The following is a 20,375-nucleotide window of genomic DNA, read 5'->3' as shown; positions in this document are numbered from 1 at the left end:
ACCATCATGACTACCCTAAACTAGACCTACATCTAGCCTTTCTTGTGAAGACAAAAAGCAAATTGAGAAGAATAATTTTGGCTCCCAATAAGAGCCAAAACCGGCTCCCTCTTCTCCATATGAGAACATTTGGTTCTCATTTTTCTAGTGTAGAAAACTTATGCTTATCTCTCTTATATTCCATCATCCTCTCACACATAAAAATAGTTTTATGAATAACTTGTTCAAAATCTCTAGTATTATTCCACCATTACTAAAGGTAGTAATCAATAATATTAGTTATTGTTATATATACTAATTTCTAGTATCTAAATTAGTATATGTATTAAGAGTGATTACCTTAGTACAATCCTTGAGGAGTCTATTCTACTATTGAATCTAAGGGTTTTGTTGGAGCACTTGGTTTTTATTAAGAAGACTAATTTGGTAGGAGACCAATTAGTATAAACCATTCGGCCCTCATTGTAAGTTGATCGGTTTTCTTCTTACTTTGTACTTTAATGTTATGCATGCATAAGATCTAATTATTTTATGACTAAACTAAATCAACATAGTTATTAGAAGTGTCTAATAAGAGATTAATGAATCTTTCACATACAACTATATAACTTCCACATAGCGTTCACCCATACTTTTAACCACTCACGTAGTGACCAACCGGGACAATAGGCAGTAGTTTTGATATGAGGGCGCCCACTCATACAAAACCGATCTCCTATCGTACTCAAGCCGGGTTCATTTTATTAGACACCCTAGGTTCATTATGGTTCGTTGGTTTAGGTTCCAAAATCGTCGCTCTGATACCACTTTGTAATACCCCCTTCTTACCCGGCTAAGGTAATTGAGAGATGTTACCTTCTTGGTTTTCCGAGGCGGTGAATCAGAGATACAATAAAGAAACATTTATTATAAATGACAATTTTAGTGATTACAAACCATTAACTAATGAATAAAATACAACTCACCGCTACTATACTTTAAAAAAAAACTAACTACACACGTCTCGTGACTCATCAAGCTCATCCCATCTCCCGCGTACTATCCAAACAATCTGTACCTAACCTACTCCCCATATGACCATAGGACATCATATGGATGAACACAGGCCACCCCAAAAGAGACAGGTGACAAACACACAGACACAACAAACGTCAGTTTCAATGGACAAATAAAAGACGACACAACTAAAATGTGAACATGCAATATGACTACTAATGTGAATGAGACGCCAACACACCACTGCCACCACTACGGTACCGGGACACGCCCAGACATACTGACAACCACACTGGTACCGGGATACGCCCAGACATACCAACAACCACAAACAGTGCCGGACACGCCCAGGACGTCACGGGTCCTAAGCCAACCGGATCCCCTGCCAGACATCGTGCCTCAACCACACGAGTCCCTGCGTAACTCAAGCCATTAATGTGCACATCCCCCTTTGAGTGGGAAGCTCCAAGAGGCGACTTAAACGTAAGACGGTCTCCCAACTGTCTTACGTCTCCAAAACAACAATAACAACAACAACAACAACAACAACAACAACAACAACAACAACAACAACAACAACAACAACAACAACAACAACAACAACAACAACAACAACAACAACAACAACAACAACAACAACAACAACAACAACAACAACAACAACAACAACAACAACAACAACAACAACAACAACAACAACAACAACAAACAACAACAACAACAACAACAACAACAACAACAACAACAACAACAACAACAACAACAACAACAACAACAACAACAACAACAACAACAACAACAACAACAACAACAACAACAACAACAACAACAACAACAACAACAACAACAACAACAACAACAACAACAACAACAACAACAACAACAACAACAACAACAACAACAACAACAACAACAACAACAACAACAACAACAACAACAACAATAACAACAACAACAACAACAACAACAACAACAACAACAACAACAACAACAACAACAACGACAACAACAACAACGACAACAACGACAACAACAACAACAACAACAACAACTACAACAACAACAACAACTCCAATATATATGATAATGACCAATGCATGAACCAGAACCAACATATCATAATCATCCTCTTAATAATGTGATTACCACTAAACATGTTATAATGCAAATGCCCTAACTATACAAAACTAACTACAACAACAACATAAATAACACCACATTATTGAAACCGAGTAGGATTAACCTACCTTTTAGAAATCTCCTCAAGCTACTCGAATCCGGACCTAAATCATCTCAAGGAACCGTCTCATCCTATACAAACCACATAATAACTATCACAATACATCCTATACTAATATACACTATAAAGCCCCTTGTTATTACCCCAAATACACATACTAATTGCTAATTAATTACCCATAACGAATTCCCCCAAAAGTTAAGGTTTAAAAGACTAGAAAAGGGGAGATCTTTTTTTACTAGGTGAATGAGATGAAGAGGAAGGTGGTAGATCTTCTATTCCAAGCTTGAATCCCAAGTATAAGATGTTTGTGAGGGTTTTAAAGAGAGGGAAAGGAGTTTGGAGAGATAAGGAGGAAGGTGGAAATGATTTTGGGGTTAGGGGTGATAGGGATTAAATCCCGTGTTTTAAAAATAGCGGCACTCGACCGAGTGCTGAGTCCACTCGGTCGAGTGGACTCACTCGGTCGAGTGGACTCACTCGGTCGAGTGTACCCTTCACTCGACCGAGTGGACCCACTCGATCCCCTGTAACGCCACACGGTCAAGTCTAGGTCTAGTATAAGGCTATCCTTCCCTTTCGAGTGATCTCTTATCGGTCTAAAGGTCCTCACACGCGTCCCCAGGTCTAAGTACGGGTCCCACAAAGGCCGGTATTACAGGTAAGGTCCCATGTAGCTTCTTCAAACCTTTGACCACGCTAGAGTAGCTTAACCAATGGTACAGTTTTCCTCCTAAGTTGTTTTACTTTATGGTCTAGAATGGCTAAGGGTCTCTCCGTGTAGATAAGGTTTGGTTCTATTGAGATAACATCCGGGGTAACTATGTTCGACGGGTCACTTTGGTACCTACTTAGTTTGGAAACATGGAATAGGTTATGAACCTTTGCTAGGTTAGGGGTAATACCAAATGGTAAGCTACTTCGCCAATTCTCTCGAGGATTTCATATGGCCCAATGTATTTTGGACTTAGCTTTCCCTTGACACCAAAACGTCTTACACCCTTCATTGGTGATATTTTCAAGAATACATTATCGCCAACCTTGAACTCTACCTGTCGTCTATGTGCATTGGCGTATGCCTTTTGTCGACCTTGGGCTGCTTGAAGCCTCTCTCGAATCACCTTGATGTGTTCGATTTTCTCTTGTATCACTTGTGGTCCTAATATGACGTTGCCGCTAGCGTCATCCCAACAGAGTGGGCTACGACACTTTTTCCCATACAATGCTTCAAATGGTGCACAACCATGACTTGCATGATGACTATTGTTGTAAGAAAACTCGATTATGGGTAAATTCTGTTCCTAGATTGTGTTAAATTCCAATGCACATGCCCTAAGCATGTCTTGCAAGGTTTGATTGGTACGTTCAGTTTGACCATCTGTTTGGGGGTGGAAAGTAGTACTCATTGACTCCCCATGAGTTCCTGTAACTTGATCCAAAAATGGGACATGAATCGTGGATCTCGATCTGATACGATGTCTTTGGGAACTCCATGTAGTCGAACGACTTCCTTTACGTATGCTGCAGTCAACTTTTCTACACTCCAAGTCTCTTTAATAGGTATAAAGTGCGACACCTTAGTTAGACGGTCGACAATAACCCAAATGGCGTTTTTGCCAGTAGATGTTCTTGGCTATTCCATGCATGACAAACTCCATCGAGATGGATTCCCACTTCTCTTGTGGAATATCTAGGGGCGATAGTAATCCTCCCGATCTTTGATGTTCGAACTTGACGTTCTGGCAAGTCATGCATCTTGCAACATATTCTGCAATTTCTCGCTTCATACCTGACCACCAGTATGGTTATTTCATATCTTTGTACATTTTATCAGCTCTAGGGTGAATGGAATACTTCGAATTATGTGCTTCCTCAAGAATCTTTCTTTTTAAGGTCTCGTGCCTCAGAATACACCATCTTCCCTTAAATATTAAACTTCGATCTGGGTTTATTTCGAATCCTTCGATCTTTCCTTGATTTAATTCTTCACGAATCTTTGCCAACTCTGGGTCTTCCCATTGGTTGGTACGTATTTCATGGAATAATTTAGGTTCTCCTGTCATGGTGCATAAATGTACCTCTCCTTGCCTGACTATTTCTAGGTTCTGTCTTCTTTGATCTTGAATAAGATCATCAGGGACTTTTAAAATATTAGCAAGGGAGTGAATGGCCTTACGGCTAAGAGCATCAACCACCATATTAGCTTTACCCTTGTGGTACTATACGTCGATGTCGTAATCCTTAATCAATTATAGCCATCTCCTCTCTCCTCTTTCGCATGTTGAGTTCTTTCTGAGTGAAGATGTACTTTAGACTCTTGTGATCAGTGAAGAACTTGCAACTAACTCCGTAGAGGTAATGACGCCAAATGTTTAGCGCAAAAACCACTGCTGCTAATTCTAGGTCATGCGTGGGACGATAGTTCCTTTCATGAACTTTTAGTTGCCTTGATGCATAGGCAATCACCTTCCCTTTTTGCATTAGGACACAACCTAATCCATTTAGGGATTCGTCACTGAAAACTTCATATTCCTCTCCATCTGAAGGTAGAGCCAGTATGGGTTCAGTTGTTAACCTCCTTTTTAACTATTGAAATGTCTTTTCGAATTCTTTAGTCTAGATGTATTTTGACTTCTTTTTTAGTAATTACGTTATTGGTTTTAAGATTTTGGAGAAGTCTCATACGAACCTTCGATAATATCCGGCCAGTCCTAGAAAGCTTCATATTTCTGTTACGCTCTTTGAGAATTTCCAGTCCTTGACTGCCTCAATTTCTGCAGGGTCAACCATGATTCCTTCCTTGGAGATCACGTGTCCTAAGAGTGCAACCTTATCCAACCAAAATTCATATTTGGAGAATTTTGCAAACCATTGGTGTTGGCGCGATATGTTTAAGATGATTCGGAGGTGCTCTTCATGGTCTTTGGTATTCTTTGAGTAGATTAGGATATCATCAATGAATACAACCATACAGTTGTCTAGGTACTCATGGAATGTTCGATTCATTTGGTCCATGAATACTGTCGGTGCATTAGTTAGGCCGAACGGCATGACCATGAACTCACAGTGTCCATACCGTGATCAAAACACGGTCTTTGGTATATCTTATTCTCGGATTGCAATTTGATGGCATCCAGACCTCAAATCAATTTTGGAGAAGATTCCAGCTCCTTTGATTTGGTCAAAGAGATTGTCGATCCTAGGTAGTGGATATCGGTTCTTGACCGTTACTTTGTTCAATTCTATGTAGTCGATACAGAGTCGCATGCTTCCGTCCTTTTTCTTAACAAATAGCACGGGTGCTCCCCACGGTGAAGCACATGGCCTTATGATCCCCTTCTCGATCATTTCCACCAGTTGCTTCTTCAATTCTTGGAGTTCAATAGGTGCCATACAATAAGGTACTTTGGAGATAGGTGCGGTACACTGTATTAGGTCGATCGAGAATTTAACGTCACGTGAGGGTGGTATACCAGGAAGTTCATCAGGGAAAAAGTCTGGAAAGTCTCTCACGATCGGGATATCCTCAATACAAACTTCCTTCTCGACCTTTGTGATGTTTCAAAGGAACACTTGATGTCCTTTACGACTCATTCTCACTACCTTCATAGTGGTTACTAATTTGAGTCCTCCAGGGGTAATAATCCTTGATAAATGACTCTCACTCCAAGCGGGCTTTTAAGCAATATTTTCTGGTCACGACATTCGAATTTTGCATGGTACTTGGATAACCAATCCATTCCCAGAATTATATCAAAGTTCGGTAGGTTTAAACTTACGAGGTTAGATGGAAAGTTTCTCCCCATGATTACTACAGGAACATTATTATAAATGGAAGAACAATCTATGACTTGTCCATTAGGTAAAGAGATTGAAGCATCGATTAATTGAGGGTTGCATATGTTAGATTTTTTAATGAATTTGGGTGAAGCATGTGATAATAATGCTCCAGTATCAAATAAGACATATGCAAGAGTCGAATTAAAAAGGAATTTACCAGTGATAACATCTACGGTTTGTTCCCCTTCTTCCATCTAAACTAGTGCATACACCTTCCCATTGATCTTAACGGTTGATCCCATGCTTGTTGCTCCACCATTTTTTTATTATAAAGGTGTGTTTCCTTTCTTTGGGCATGTGGTAGCCTTATTCCCTGGTTCATAGCAGAAGTAGCATACTATTGGTGATCCCTTACATGGTTTTCCCGGGTGGCTCGGTTCCTTACAATGAAAGCAATTCCCGTTGTACCCATGATTATTTGTATATTGGTTATTGTTTGTGGTAGTGGAGTTGTTATTGTTGAAGAATTTGTTGTTAGGAGTGATCTGCAGGTTTTTGTTTTGGTAGTTGTGTTTTGCAAAAGTAGGTTTGGAATAATAAGGTTTTTGAATAAAGCTTGAGTTTGAAATAGGAGGGGTGAAGTTCTTCTTTTTCTTAACTTCGTTACTCTCTTGGATTGCGGCATTCAGGGTCAATGCTTTCTCATAGGCGGCTTGGTAAGAAGACACTTCCTGTGTCAACATTAATTGCCTTAGCTTTGGTTCCATCCTCGAATATAACACTTGGCTAAGTCAGATTCTGTAGGGACCATGTTCTTAGCATATTTGGACAGCTCAGTATATTTCTTAGTATAGGTTGCTAAGGTCATAGTTCCTATCCTCAAAGCTTGGAACTCCTCTTCTTTCTGTCACCTCATCTTCTGAGGATAAAATTTATCTTCTAATAATGCTTTGAATTCTTCCCACCCGAAGCCCTCATTAGCAAGATAGTTTTTCTTCAGTAATTGCCACCAACTATTAGCATCTTCTTTCAAGTAGTAGGTTACCACTGTTACTTTATCCGTTGCCGGAGTTTGGTTAAGCTCAACAAGTTTTTCCAACTCTTCAATCCAATACTCCAAAACCAAACAGTCTTCACTGCCCTCATAAGACGGGGGTCGGTGCTTGAGAACCTCTCAAAAGCGGTTGGTCGGTATACAATGGGTTGTGGTTTTGTTGTTGAATTAACTTGTTGAGCTAGTTTGATAACGGCTTCTTCAAATCCTTGACGTCTTGCGCCTTCGAAGTCTTGCTCGTTAGCATAACTCGTGCGGCGAGTGTTCGTCATCTATAACGGGTTATAGGTTATACTCGAATAGTGTAAGGGTTATAGGTTGAGGCTTTTGGAGCTAAGGTAGGTGCGTAAGATATCCTATGTTTCTAACGTGTGAGTTATACGATGTCTAAGTTATACTAGAATTAAGCATATAAACAATTAGTTGCAAATAAATAACATTCAACACATAGCATGCAATAACACATATAATGACAATACTAGAAATGGGTAAGTCCTTATTTTTCTACCCAACTTAGTTATTCTACTCCATTTATCATTCGAATAATCCTAAATGGTTTCTAATTGATATCTCAATTTAGTGATCTAAGTTGGTCTAGTTATTACCAAGTTATTAGTCCTATAAGTCAGAGTATTCCCGGGGCGTTCCTTGTTAGATAATAGAGACTAAATTCTCTTTTACGATCACAAGATCGCTCTGATATTAATTGTAACAACCCATATTTTCGCAAGACTTAATTAAACTAATGGCGGAAAATCAATTAAGTCTAATAATCGTTATTGGATAAAATAAGTAAATCTGGATCGCTATGGATCCTTAATAAAAAGTATTTCGAGACTTATGTCTCATTACAAAGCTTAGAATTTGTATCCAACATTAATTAAAATTTATTCAATTCATAAAATCACTACGGTTCTAGATTAAACTTCTCAATCACTCCCCTTGGTCATATCCTCATCTTGAATTCCTGAAAAAAATATCAACAACACGCTGAGCGCGAGCAACCTAACCGTTCTATTAACAACCTTAATAATTCAAAAGTAGGCATGCGAATTAGGTCAATGATGCGTAAACAAGAGTCACATAATACACATAACACATAAATCTCATATTTTAGTTTGTTTAATCATGTGGGTCAATGGAATAATAATAAAATAAAACCTTGTGGTAGCCATTTGATTTTGAAAATCACTTTTCACATAAGCATTCAATATATACACACGAGTTGTGGCTCCGTATTATATAACTATACATGTCAGGCTTGCATCTCACCTGACATGTACAATTATCCACCATACTCGTATACCATGCCAATCCTAAGATGATTTACATCTCACACCAGAGGGCTCGGCAGGGCCGAACTTCTTAGTATAAATCAACTTACTTATCTGAAAGCATAGAGGAATGAACTACAAGTGACCTGATAAACCCACACGTCACGGTATCTTGCACACCCGGCCATCAAGATCGCGAATGTACACACTAGAATTAAGCATAGTGATGGTAATATCTAAAGGAAGTACGAGACTGATCAAGTCCGTGTCTATGAATGGCCAAACACTTGCTACTCTCGGAACACCAACGACTGTACCCGGCCTATCTGACGCTACATATTGTGTCCTTCGTACGCCGATCGACACTTCTCATTAGACAACTCCATCAAGGAGTTGGTTGTTCTATACTCTAAGGCCCCATAAAGAACACCTCTCGAGCTATCCTCTCATACTAAGACTCCTAAGTATCGTTATAGCATAGTCGTCCGTGTAACTACACATAACTAATCACATTTCATTTCTTACCCCGTGTGACGGTGTCACGATACAGATTATTAGAATAGACTATTATTGTCCTAAAGTTCATTATCATCCATAAAGGATATTTATTCCAACATCTCTTAATCTATACAATAATATAAAAAGGGTAGTTGAGCATCCCTTTGAAGTACAAGTGGCATAATCCCTAATCCTGGCACGTATTACTTTCAGTAATCCTAAACGTTTATTTTGTTTCTTTGTCCATGAGGTGTAAATGTAAACTACAGTTATTTCCATCTCCTTAAAAGGAGGGCCTTCATCTTTCTCCGTTTCACACTCCAACCTTCAACAGATTGTTATCATTACATCGCCATTAATATTATTTATATACTTTAATCCCTTCTTTATTGTGGACTATAATTATAATTTAATCATACTCACATAAATGAAAACGATTTCAAAGTGATCCTCATCCTCTCTTTTGGCATTCTAGCGTTATTTTCCTTTATGCACTTATTGTATTTAAAGTGCTAGAAATATAGAGGAATAATCAACAGACTATCAATACATATACGAGAATACAATGGTGACCAGTGTACGGTAAGTTGCCTTATATTTTCCAGCATTCTCATAAAAGACGGCAACCTTTTTCTGTACTGGTGTTTTATTTGAGCTTAATTTACTTGTAGTTTGTTATTGGTTATTTATTTAGGGAACATTTGTGTTTTTGTGATATACACAGTAATTTATTTAGGGCTAATTTTTTGTTTCCGACAGGAGTTGAAGATTTTGACAATATTAGCAGTCCATAAACGCCCATTTCACATTACCTTCTCATGGTACGCATCCCTCGCTCTTTGTTGCTCATTTTGTTTTTATATAATTCCCTAACTCAAGTATTTTACCATGCGTCCATGTCACGTAATTCCTATGCTTTTTTTAAAAAAAAAAACAATAGATTTGGTTGTCTATAATTTATGTTCAATTTAAGCTTTGTATTAATGATTGATTAATAGTCAGATAACATTTGTTTTCCAAGAAATGGGGGATCTTAGTTTTATATTCAATAAAATCGGAGTGGCGTAAAATACTACTCACCGGAATGATGTCAATCGTATTAATCTCCGTCGCTGCATTATTGAGTTGCGGGTATGATGAATAACGTCATAAGAATGCTTACCCACTGGTGTGGAAGGTGATGCGATACAGATGGCTGAAATTTGTTTTAGAAAAGGGAAGAGCTTGTAGCAAAGCTTGATATAAGCTTAAACTTATAAAGGCTTGTATGATTGTATCCATGACTCGAATTATTTGAAAATATTTTATTATGGTCAAATTGTTAAAGTTATCAAGGTATCCGGATAGTAGTACCATGAGTACAAAAATTGAGTAGTACTAGCACATTGTAGAGATAAATCAGTAAAGGAGATAGCTCGATGGATTTTTGAATTTTGTTATGGAGTAATTTCGTTGCAAGATTAGACCACTAAAAAATTTTCAGCATGACATAAGTGAAAAGATATTTGACCCGTCTTAAACTTACAACGAATAATGCCATCTTAATGAGAATTTGTGGTACAAGTAATGTGACAAGGTTATTTACTAAGTAATATATTATTTTATTTAACATCTAAGCGGGGTCCTAAATCTATTTGATCGGCAATGTGCAAATTTCATATTGTACGCTCAGAAATTATATGCGATGACAAGTTCAGTAAATAACATAATTATGTTCGGGCATATTCTATTTCAATTCTATCATAAAGAAAAGATAATTCAACCGTTTCACAATGGACTTCAGTAATCTTAAGTGAAAGGAAAGCAAATAAAGATGGGTTCAATCTCATATGACTAAAGCGATATGGGATGATACAAAGAAAATCACATGATTAACCAACCATTCATTCGTTGCCATGCTTAAACTTTTCTAATTGTTTAGGCGTGGCAATGAAGAAGGTAACCAAGTTTTACAAAGATAGAAGGAAGTGACACAAATAGACGTGTATGCGAGGAACCTGATGTGCAGTGAAATACAGAAATGCAATAAGTAGTCACCTTTACAATAATGCGCAATGAAATGCAATAACAAAAAAAAAGCCCACTAAATTAGTACTGTCTTCAATTATTGCGAAAAAAGAACTAAAAAAACTTATATAGACCCCATTCTTTTGGGCTAAATGGAGCTGAATTGAACTGAAGTGAGCTGAATGGAGCTTATATGAGAAGAATAGAGCTGAAAAAAGCTGAGCTGAATTAAAATGCTCTGAATGAGAGCTGCAATAACACCAAAAAAAATCAGTCTTATAGTAGCTGGCAAGAAATATACACGACAAAATAAATAAAAAACCCGCGAAAGTACACTAACATTAGGATGTTTATTAATTTTGTACATACGCACTGTGCGAACAATCTCTTAAACAATTTCTTTACATCGTTTAATTTGTGTAATGTAAAATAGAAATGTCCCGTGAATTTCATGGGCAAAAGAACTAGTTTATATTTATAATAGTAATATTGTAATAACAACATAAATAAGATGCTAAATATAATGACAACATTAAATAAACAGTTAAATAAGTCATCCATTGGCAAGTAACAACATTTCATGTCACAACAACATTATATTATACTTATTCTCTAAAGTTAATATTATGTATTTAAACTTAAAGAATATAAAATGTGAGTGAACTATAATATAACTCATGTTTCATGACGTGTTATTATGCAAATGATAAGTTGTGTCACAATAATTTAATTATTTAGCCATTAAACAATTATGATAATAATTACGCAATTTCACATGGTATAAATAAATTTAGTGGTCTAATGTTTCTAATCCATTTTTAACAATCAAACAAACTTATGGAACCCAAATTTAAACATAATCAATATAATTAGCATAAACAAGTTTTGTAAGATTAAGGAGGTCAAGAGAAAGATTAGGTTAACAAAAAACACAAAATCGCAGCTATTGCGGTGATAACCGGAGGTTCACCAACCACCAGGGTAGTCTGGTCTCCGGGAGCTACTACAATAGTGCATCATGGAGACACCCTACAATACCGAAAACACTAACGGGTACTGGAGGAGATCGATCCGATTCAATCGTAACTTCGAAAAAAGAAGAAATAATCGATGGAGACAAAGGGGATTATACAGAAGGAGAACTAGAGAATGAAGCAGAAAGGATGAAATCGTATTAATCTTTGTCGATAATATTGAGTTAAGGACAACAATGGAGATGCTTAGGACAAAATTTGAGAAATTTGGGGATGTTTGTGATATATTCATCTCCAGAAAAAGAAGGGCGAACAATCCAAATCGCTGTGGTTTTGTGAAAATGAAAGGTCCGGTGAACGCATACAGGGCGATTGAGAGAATGAGGGGACAATGGATTGATAATTTCAGAATGTCTGTGAAAGAAACAAGATTCAAATAGCAGTTTAGCAAAAATGGATTTAGAAATGGTGAAGGGTTTAAATATGGTGAAGGACGGATCAGCAAAGGCAAAGATTAGGTACCAAAAAATAAGGAAATAGCTAGAAGACCATCTCGAACTCCATCTGTGGACATGATGAAACCGATTGACGAAGAAAACATAATTAAGGTGAAGGTTAATCAATCTATAGTAGAAGAATTAGAACGAAGCTTGATCAGAGAAAGTGAAGAACTGAGAGCTTGATTGGTGGAGTTCAATTACTAAGGTACGTGACTTGGGTCCGTATAAGTTTATTGTTACTTTCATAGAAAAGGAAGATATGGAGCATGATATTAATACCAAAAACCCCCTCCTAATGCAATACTTTAGTCATATATGTCCATGAGATATATAGCAACAAGGGGATACCAGACGGATTTGGTTAGAAGTGATGGGTATTCCTCCGCAAGTATGGTCTAGAGATACTTGTGAAAAGATTGCAGGTAAATTTGGGATACTAGTGTGTTATGACTCAAGTTTTGAAAGCCCTGACAGCTTCGTTACCCGTAGAATGATGATTGACACTAATATTATGTCGTACATTGCTGCGGTATTGTATTTGAGCATCGATGAGCAGTGCATTGGAAAGACAATTTTTGTTAGGGAAGGGTCAAATTTGACTACATGTTACATTAGACAACCAGAACTTAAATTGAACTTGTCATCACATCAATGGGATGATACACTATCAGTCAATAATCATGTCAAGTCTGGTGTCCATGAATCTGAGGGAAACAAGTTTTTAGGAAACGTGGATATTGTTACTGAAACACCCCAGGACAATGAACAATCAAAAGAAAAAGAAAGGACGGTAACCGTGGTCGAAAATGTCAACTATGATATTAATGAGAAAATGAGCCTACTATCTATGAGGTGGGGATTTAATCCAGAACTAAAAAATCCTACAGACACTTTGACTTTAGATGATGTCTGTCCTCTTCGATCCCAAAAAATTTTAAATGCCAAAATGTTCAAGAGAAACTCTAGACCTTCAGTTAAAGCTAAGAATAAGAACACAATCATTTCAAACAAGAAGGCGACAAGGTTAGCGAGGGATCAGATTTTAAGAGACGAAATTACTATTGGAGGCGAGGTAAATTCGGAAGACAACATTGAACCGAGGTCCGAAGATGACTTTGATACTGATAGAAGTGTGGAAGAAATAAAGGCCAAATAAGTTGGAAGGTTGTTAGGATTTCAGGTTGGTGAAAGTTTGGACATCGACCAATTGCTTAAATAGTCATAATCGTTAGAATACTTGCATAAATAGTCGTAATCGTCGGAATGCGGTGTGTAGCCTGGAATGTTAGAGGGGTTGGGAGTAGAGGTACTATTACCTGATGAAATGTTCGAAAGAAGCATAGAAGTATTAGTATGGAAATTTTTGAAATATGGAATGATACTTGTGATGTTTGGGGGGTGACATGGATTTGTCCTTGAAGTCTTATGACGCATTTCTGGTATGGAATGACTTTCACTTTGTTGGTTTTGAGAAACGACTTTGGGAAGCATTTTTTATTGCTATCGTGAATTATGGCAAGTGATAAATGAAGCGTTTTTTAGAACAATATACCCTATTGAGATCATGGAAGGGAAAAGGTTTATGCAAATGAGGACTCCACGACTTGATGATTGAATCTAGTACGCAAGATCTCTATTTTGGAAAGGATACATTGTATTGTGTTTTGATGTTTTCTTTGTTTCTTGAAAAAAAATTTGAGACTCTATTCGCTGTAGGTCTTCAGGTTTTAACCCCTTATTGCTAATCAAAAAAAAAAAAAAAAAAAAGAGAAAGATTAGTTACATCTTTTGGAAAGTGATGGAGTGAGAAAATATGAAGTATGGAATGATAATAAACCCTAAGCTTGAATCGAAGAAATATTGACCCAATTATTCTTCCTTTTCTCCTTCTTCTTTTTGTTATTAGTAAAAATAGTAGTAGAAGTAATACTAGAAGTTTAGAGATTTTTAGAGAGAGATGATTTTTGCATTGAATCTAAAGCTTGGCCTTACGTCTATTTACTAGTTTTAAACCCGTGCAAATTGGACAGGATGCTATTTCAAAATTTGTTAATAAAATTTAATGTAAATGAAGATACATTATATTTGTAGTTAGCGTAAATGATGTATTAGTGTATTACGGGCAAATAAAGCAAGTAGTTATTTTAGTACAATATGTTTTCTTGTTAGCTAAATTAGTAACGTTGCATGGGTTTAAATAGTTTATCAGACCGTTCAAATTCTTAACTTGTTTTTCATTTAGTTAAAGTCGTGCACTTTTGTAGAACCCGTGCACATGACGAAATGAAAATTTGAACTCATGCACATTTAAAATGGATATTTAAACCCATCTAAATTGTTAAACTTATTTTTTCATTCACTTAATGTAATTCAAGCGAGATCATATTCAATAAAATACATTAAACGACATTAAAAATCTAAAAAAAATCTATATTATCATAAAACTTTACCTAAACTACTTTCCACTAATAATCAGCCAAATGATAACATTTCATTTTTTTCATAATTTACTTTATTTTGAACTTGCCTTTTTATGTCAACGAAGCCCATAATCATCATAGTTATGTTTCAAAAGAACATTGCACTTAGCCCATATACTTTTAGTCCTCACTCATCAATAGCTATACTATCATATATTTACATCCTCACCCTTAAAAACCTTATTACTCCCATAGTCCTCACTAATTTCCGCCGCTGATAATAAAAAGTCACTTCTTGGTACATACTCCACTCACAGCTACAAACATCTATGTTTATCAATTCAATAAATCATCACTTCTTGCGATGGTCTCTCTCTCATACTAATCAAGATCATCGTATCTCAGTTATTTCATAGGCATGTTATTTTAATCTTCATTCATGGAGAGAAGATTTTCCGTATATTTATTATCAATTCTTGTGTTCATTGGAATTGTTTTCCGGAACTATTTTTTCAAAGAAATTAGTCCTTTTTTATCGCCATTTTTTACGATTTCAATAATTTTATTTCTCTCCTTTATTTCTTTTCTTTCTGCAATTTATACCCGTTCTAAATTAGTTTGAACTTTATTATTATATGTAAATGCTTATTTTTAAGATCTTCATGATGGTAGATCTAGTGACTGAATTATTGTTGATTTAATCTTTATTTTTTTTTATTCCAATATTTCTAAATCTTTTTTTATTGGACATTAAATGAGATTTTTTTCTCTTATTTTTTCTGTTTTAAATTGTTTTGACTATTATTTCAAAGATTTTACATGTAAATATTCGTATTTATAATTTTCTAGATATTTTTTATATCAATATAATTTGAATTTATTTGTGAAATTTAAAATAAAATTATTTAATGAGATTATGGTGTATTTGTGTTTTTTTGTTGTAGTGTAAGGAGTAATATATACTAACTTTTAATTTAACAATTTTAATTTAACACTAAAAATTATTAATTTTAGGGAGAATGCACATGGTGCCCTTGAGGTTTGCCATTTTGCACGATATACCCAAAATTTTGATCCGGAAAACTTTAAGAGGTCATAACTCGTGTTTAAGAAATCGGAATGTGACGGTTTTTTTTTCATATCGATCGTCTTTTCGAGAACTACGATTTGAAAAAAACATAGTCGTATTTGGATCCCGTGGCTAGGAGTTTTAGTATGTCAAAGTTTTTTTGACCGAACTAACTTTGAGTAACCATATCTCTTGGTAACGAATTGCAAACTTGAATTTTTTTTTCAAATCGTAGTTCTCGAAAAGACGATCGATTTGAAAAAAAAACCTCGTCACATTTCGATTTCTTAAACACGAGTTATAATCTCTTAAAGTTTTTCGGATCAAAATTTTGGGTATATCGTGCAAAAGAGCAAACCTCAAGGGCACCATGTGCATTTTCCCTTAATTTTATTCAAGTTTTTTAATTAGCAATTCACATGAATCACATATCTGAGTAAATTGTCATATTGACTCTTGTGTATGAAAGATTCATTGTTTAGATACGTAAAAAAAGGCTTGGAGAACGTGGTGGGCCATTTTTAAAAATAAAATAAAATACATCACTTTCCACCACAGGCTGACACATCAGCACTGTGGTTGTTGCTTTAATATATAAGATGGACGGTGTCTGGTTAGGATTAGAACTATAATAATATATATTTAATGAATATAATATAATTTAAATATTACAGTTAAATGAATAGAAAACTTATATAAGTTAGTAGTTGATATGAATAAGGTTAAACAACAACAACAACAACATCAGAGCCTTACTCCCAAAATAATTTGGGGTCGGCTGACATGAATCATCCTTTAGAACCGTCCATGGGTAAACGACACCTCGAAATGCGAAAAAGAAAAGAAAAGGGAAAAATGAAAAACAAAAAGAAGAGTGAAACATAATACAAAGTCAATTTAAATTTAAATGTTTTAACATCGAAGTCCGGATTATTTTACAAAAAAACTTCAAATTTAAATCGAGAATAATGATTAAAACAATTTTGAAAACCGAAGTAGAATTTAGGGATCCGGAATACCTTAAAAGTAAACCAAGTAAAATATATAAGAAAGTGGTTGGTAAAAAGATGTAATAAAGGAGAGAAGAACAATTTTTCTTTTTTAAAAAATTAAAAAATTAAATAAAAACACTAAATATGTCAAATAACATCAAATACTAAAAATTCACATGTATCATTTCCCTCCATTATGCCCTCTCCGTCACCATACTCTCCTCAAGCCCCATAAATATCATATCGTGCTCTATCACTCTCAACCATGTCTGTTGCAGTGTAAGCTATGGGGACAGACACTTTTTGGACAAACCCTGAAACAGACAAAGGGCAACTTTCAGGGAATGCAGTAAACTTGATGAATTTTGTAAAAATAGTAAATGGACTTGAAAAATTATGAAACTTGGTGACAATTTTGTTAAAATGGTAAATTTAAACTGTGCCAAATCTCAAAATTTTACACACATTCTAAGTATTTTTAGTAAATAGAAAACCAGACTGACACAGGCTAATTCTCAGACAGTTTTCTCAGTTGGAATGGAATGACTCTTTTGTGACCTAGAAACCAGGATATAATTATCAAATTCACCATCAAGCAAGCACAGAGGTTAAACATAATAATTTAGGGATCCTGGAATGAATTTACTCAAGCAAGCACAGAGCAAACTCACAACAGACAGACAATGCACTCAGAATAGTTCAAGGAAGCACATACCTATTCTAAGTAACACCACAGATCCTTAATCACCTTCTAAGCGAGCACAAGAAGATATTAAGTCTGACTTACAACTAAGACTCCGCAAAGTTAATAAGATTTGGAATTTTTGAGAGAAATCTCAAGGTTTTCATTAATCAAAATCTGAGTAAAACAGACTGAGGAATGGTCCTCATATAGGCCTTCCTGTGAAGTTTCAGTACATGTAAAACCCTAGATAACTCCATCTAAGGGCCAGGATTAAACTTAGGAAGCAAATAAGAGTAGTGGAATTATTTTACAACGGATACAAAAGAAATTAAAGCAAACTGAATAAGAACAAAAGGGTTGCAGGTTGATAGTGACATGTTGTCCTTGGCTGTTGCATTTCTTTGGCTGATTGTTGGAGGTCAAATGGCCTTGGTTCAGGCATCTTATGTGGCTCAAGGCTCTATATAATGAATGCTGAAACAGGCCAAGATCTTTTTTGTTGAGATTTTTTCCCTTGTTTGGCCAAAAATGACAACTTTGCTTTATCTGATTTACCCTCCTATAACTAGCTTTTCAGTCTGAATTTTTGTGCAATGCTTTAGGAATTTGACGTGGCTCCTTAGGAGTAATTTATGATTAGTTGAACAAGGATTCAGCTGGCCAAGGTGGCAGCTGGTGGTTAGCCTGATTGATGCACTTGTGGCCTGATGATCCTGGACTGACAGTTGAGGTTGCCTGATCATTGTTGCTAGCCTGATTCTGGTTTGCTAGGATTGTTGTGGCCTGGTTTGTGTCTGGTGTCCCTGGAAAGACAAGGGTCGTTGAACAGGGCTTGACCTCAAGCCTGGATCCCCCTCCTCCTCAGAATCTTCATAGAATGGACTGAGATCACCCACATTGAATGTACCATGAACTCCATAGTCTCCTGGCAAGTCAATTTTGTAAGCATTTGGACCAATTCTCTCTAAGACCACAAATGGCCCATCTGCCCTAGGCATAAGCTTGTTCTTTCTTTTTGATGGGAATCTTTCTTTCCTTAGGTGTAGCCAGACCAGATCTCCTGCCTCAAATTCCTTCTTCTTTCTAGGCCTCTTGGATTGTTTCTTGTACAGCTCATTGGACTTTTCAATTTGTTTTGTCACAGTTTCATGCAGCTTCAGCAGTTGTTCAGCTGTTCTCTTAGCATCAGGGTTAGACTCTCCCCTTGGGACAGAAGACAAATTCAAGGGTATAAGTGGATTACCCCATAAACTATCTCAAAAGGACTGTGACCAGTAGCAGTAGATGGTGCTCTGTTGAATGCAAATTCAGCTGCAGCTAGCTTTAAATCCCAATCCTTCAAACTCTTGCTAACTAGACACCTTAGTATCCTTCCCAAAGTTTTGTTAGTGACCTCAGTTTGGCCATCTGTCTGTGGGTGGTGGGAGGTATAGAACAAGAGCTTTGTCTTTAGCAGGTTCCATAGGGTTTCCAGAAGTAACTCATGAATTTGGTATCCCTGTCTGATATAATTGTCTTAGGAATCCCATAGAGTCTCAAAATTTCCTTAAGATATAACTCAGCAACACTGGTAGCATCCTCAGTTTTCTTGCAGGCTATGAAGTGAGCCATCTTACTGAACCTGTCCACAACCACCATGATTGAGTCTTTGCCTCTCTGTGTTCTATGTAGTGCCACAATGAAATCAAGGCTCACATCTTCCCAAGGCTTATCAGGGACAGGAAGTGGAGTGTAAGGTCCTGTTTGGAAGAAGCTCTTGGCTTTCTGGCATGTTGAGCACCTTCTCAGGACTGCCTGAACATCACCTATCATCCTAAGCCAGTAAAACCGATCCTGTAAGATCTCCAGTATTTTCTGGACTCCAAAATGTCCCTCTAGTCCTCCTGAATGGACTTCTCTGATTAGAAAATCCCTGTAGGATCCCTTTGGCACACACAACTTGTTACCATAAAACAGAAAACCTTCTTGCAGCATATACTTCTTTCCCTGAGCTGGTCCTCTTTCTGTGTGAGTAATCCACTCCTCAAAGAAATCAGGATCCTCTTTATACATCTCCTTCATGAATTCAAACCCAAGTACCTTGTTACTCATGACAGACAAAAAAGAGTGCCTCCTAGAGAGGGAATCAGCTACCACATTTTATTTTCCTTCCTTGTATTTACTTGAAAAGTTGAAGTCTTGCAGGAACTCTACCCATTTAGCATGCCTATGGCTCAGCTTGTGTTGGCCATTGATGTATTTCAGGGCCTCGTGATCAGAATGCAACACAAATGGCTTAGGTTTCAGGTAGTGACTCCAATGAGTAAGAGCTCTTATGATTGCATAGAACTCCTTGTCATAAGTTGAATATTTCAGCTTGGCTCCATTTAACTTCTCACTGAAATAGGCCACAGGTCTCTGGCCTTGGATCAGGACAGCTCCTATTCCAACCCCACTAGCATCACACTCTACCTTAAACAACTGTTCAAAGTCAGGCAGCTTTAGAATGGGAGTCTCACACATCAACTTCTTGATTTTCTCAAAGGACTGCTGAGCAGCTTCAGTCCGTTGGAAATCCTCTTTTCTCATGCACTCAGTGATTGGTGCAACAACTGAGCTGAAATTCTTAATGAACCTCCTGTAAAAAGTTGCTAAACCATGGAATCCCCTCACTTCTGTGATTGTTTGTGGGACTGGCCATAGTTGCATTGCCTTGATCTTCTCCTGATCAACAGATGTTCCTCTCCTAGATATAATATATCGCAGAAATGCTACCTCATTCACCATGAAGGTACATTTCTCAAGCTTCCCATATAAGTTCTGTTCCTTGAGTATTATAAAAACTGCTTCCAAATGTGATAGATGTTCAGATGGACTGCTGCTGTAGATTAGTATATCATCAAAGTA

At 36.6% G+C, this 20,375-nt stretch overlaps 1 long non-coding RNA gene across 1 annotated transcript in view; it reads left to right on the top strand.

Annotated features, from left to right (window-relative positions):
* The first annotated feature begins 9,033 nt into the window (after positions 1–9,033).
* LOC141621763 (uncharacterized) overlaps positions 9,034–20,375 on the top strand; it is a 43,200-nt gene continuing 31,858 nt past the window's right edge. Inside the window, exons 1-2 of the long non-coding RNA XR_012532652.1 lie at positions 9,034–9,424; positions 9,602–9,663. This is a non-coding gene — a long non-coding RNA (uncharacterized LOC141621763). The remainder of the gene's footprint in view (positions 9,425–9,601; positions 9,664–20,375) is intronic.

Source organism: Silene latifolia, chromosome X, assembly GCF_048544455.1.
Source record: "Silene latifolia isolate original U9 population chromosome X, ASM4854445v1, whole genome shotgun sequence".
NCBI lineage: Eukaryota > Viridiplantae > Streptophyta > Magnoliopsida > Caryophyllales > Caryophyllaceae > Silene > Silene latifolia.
This window is presented reverse-complemented; position numbering and strand designations above follow the sequence as displayed.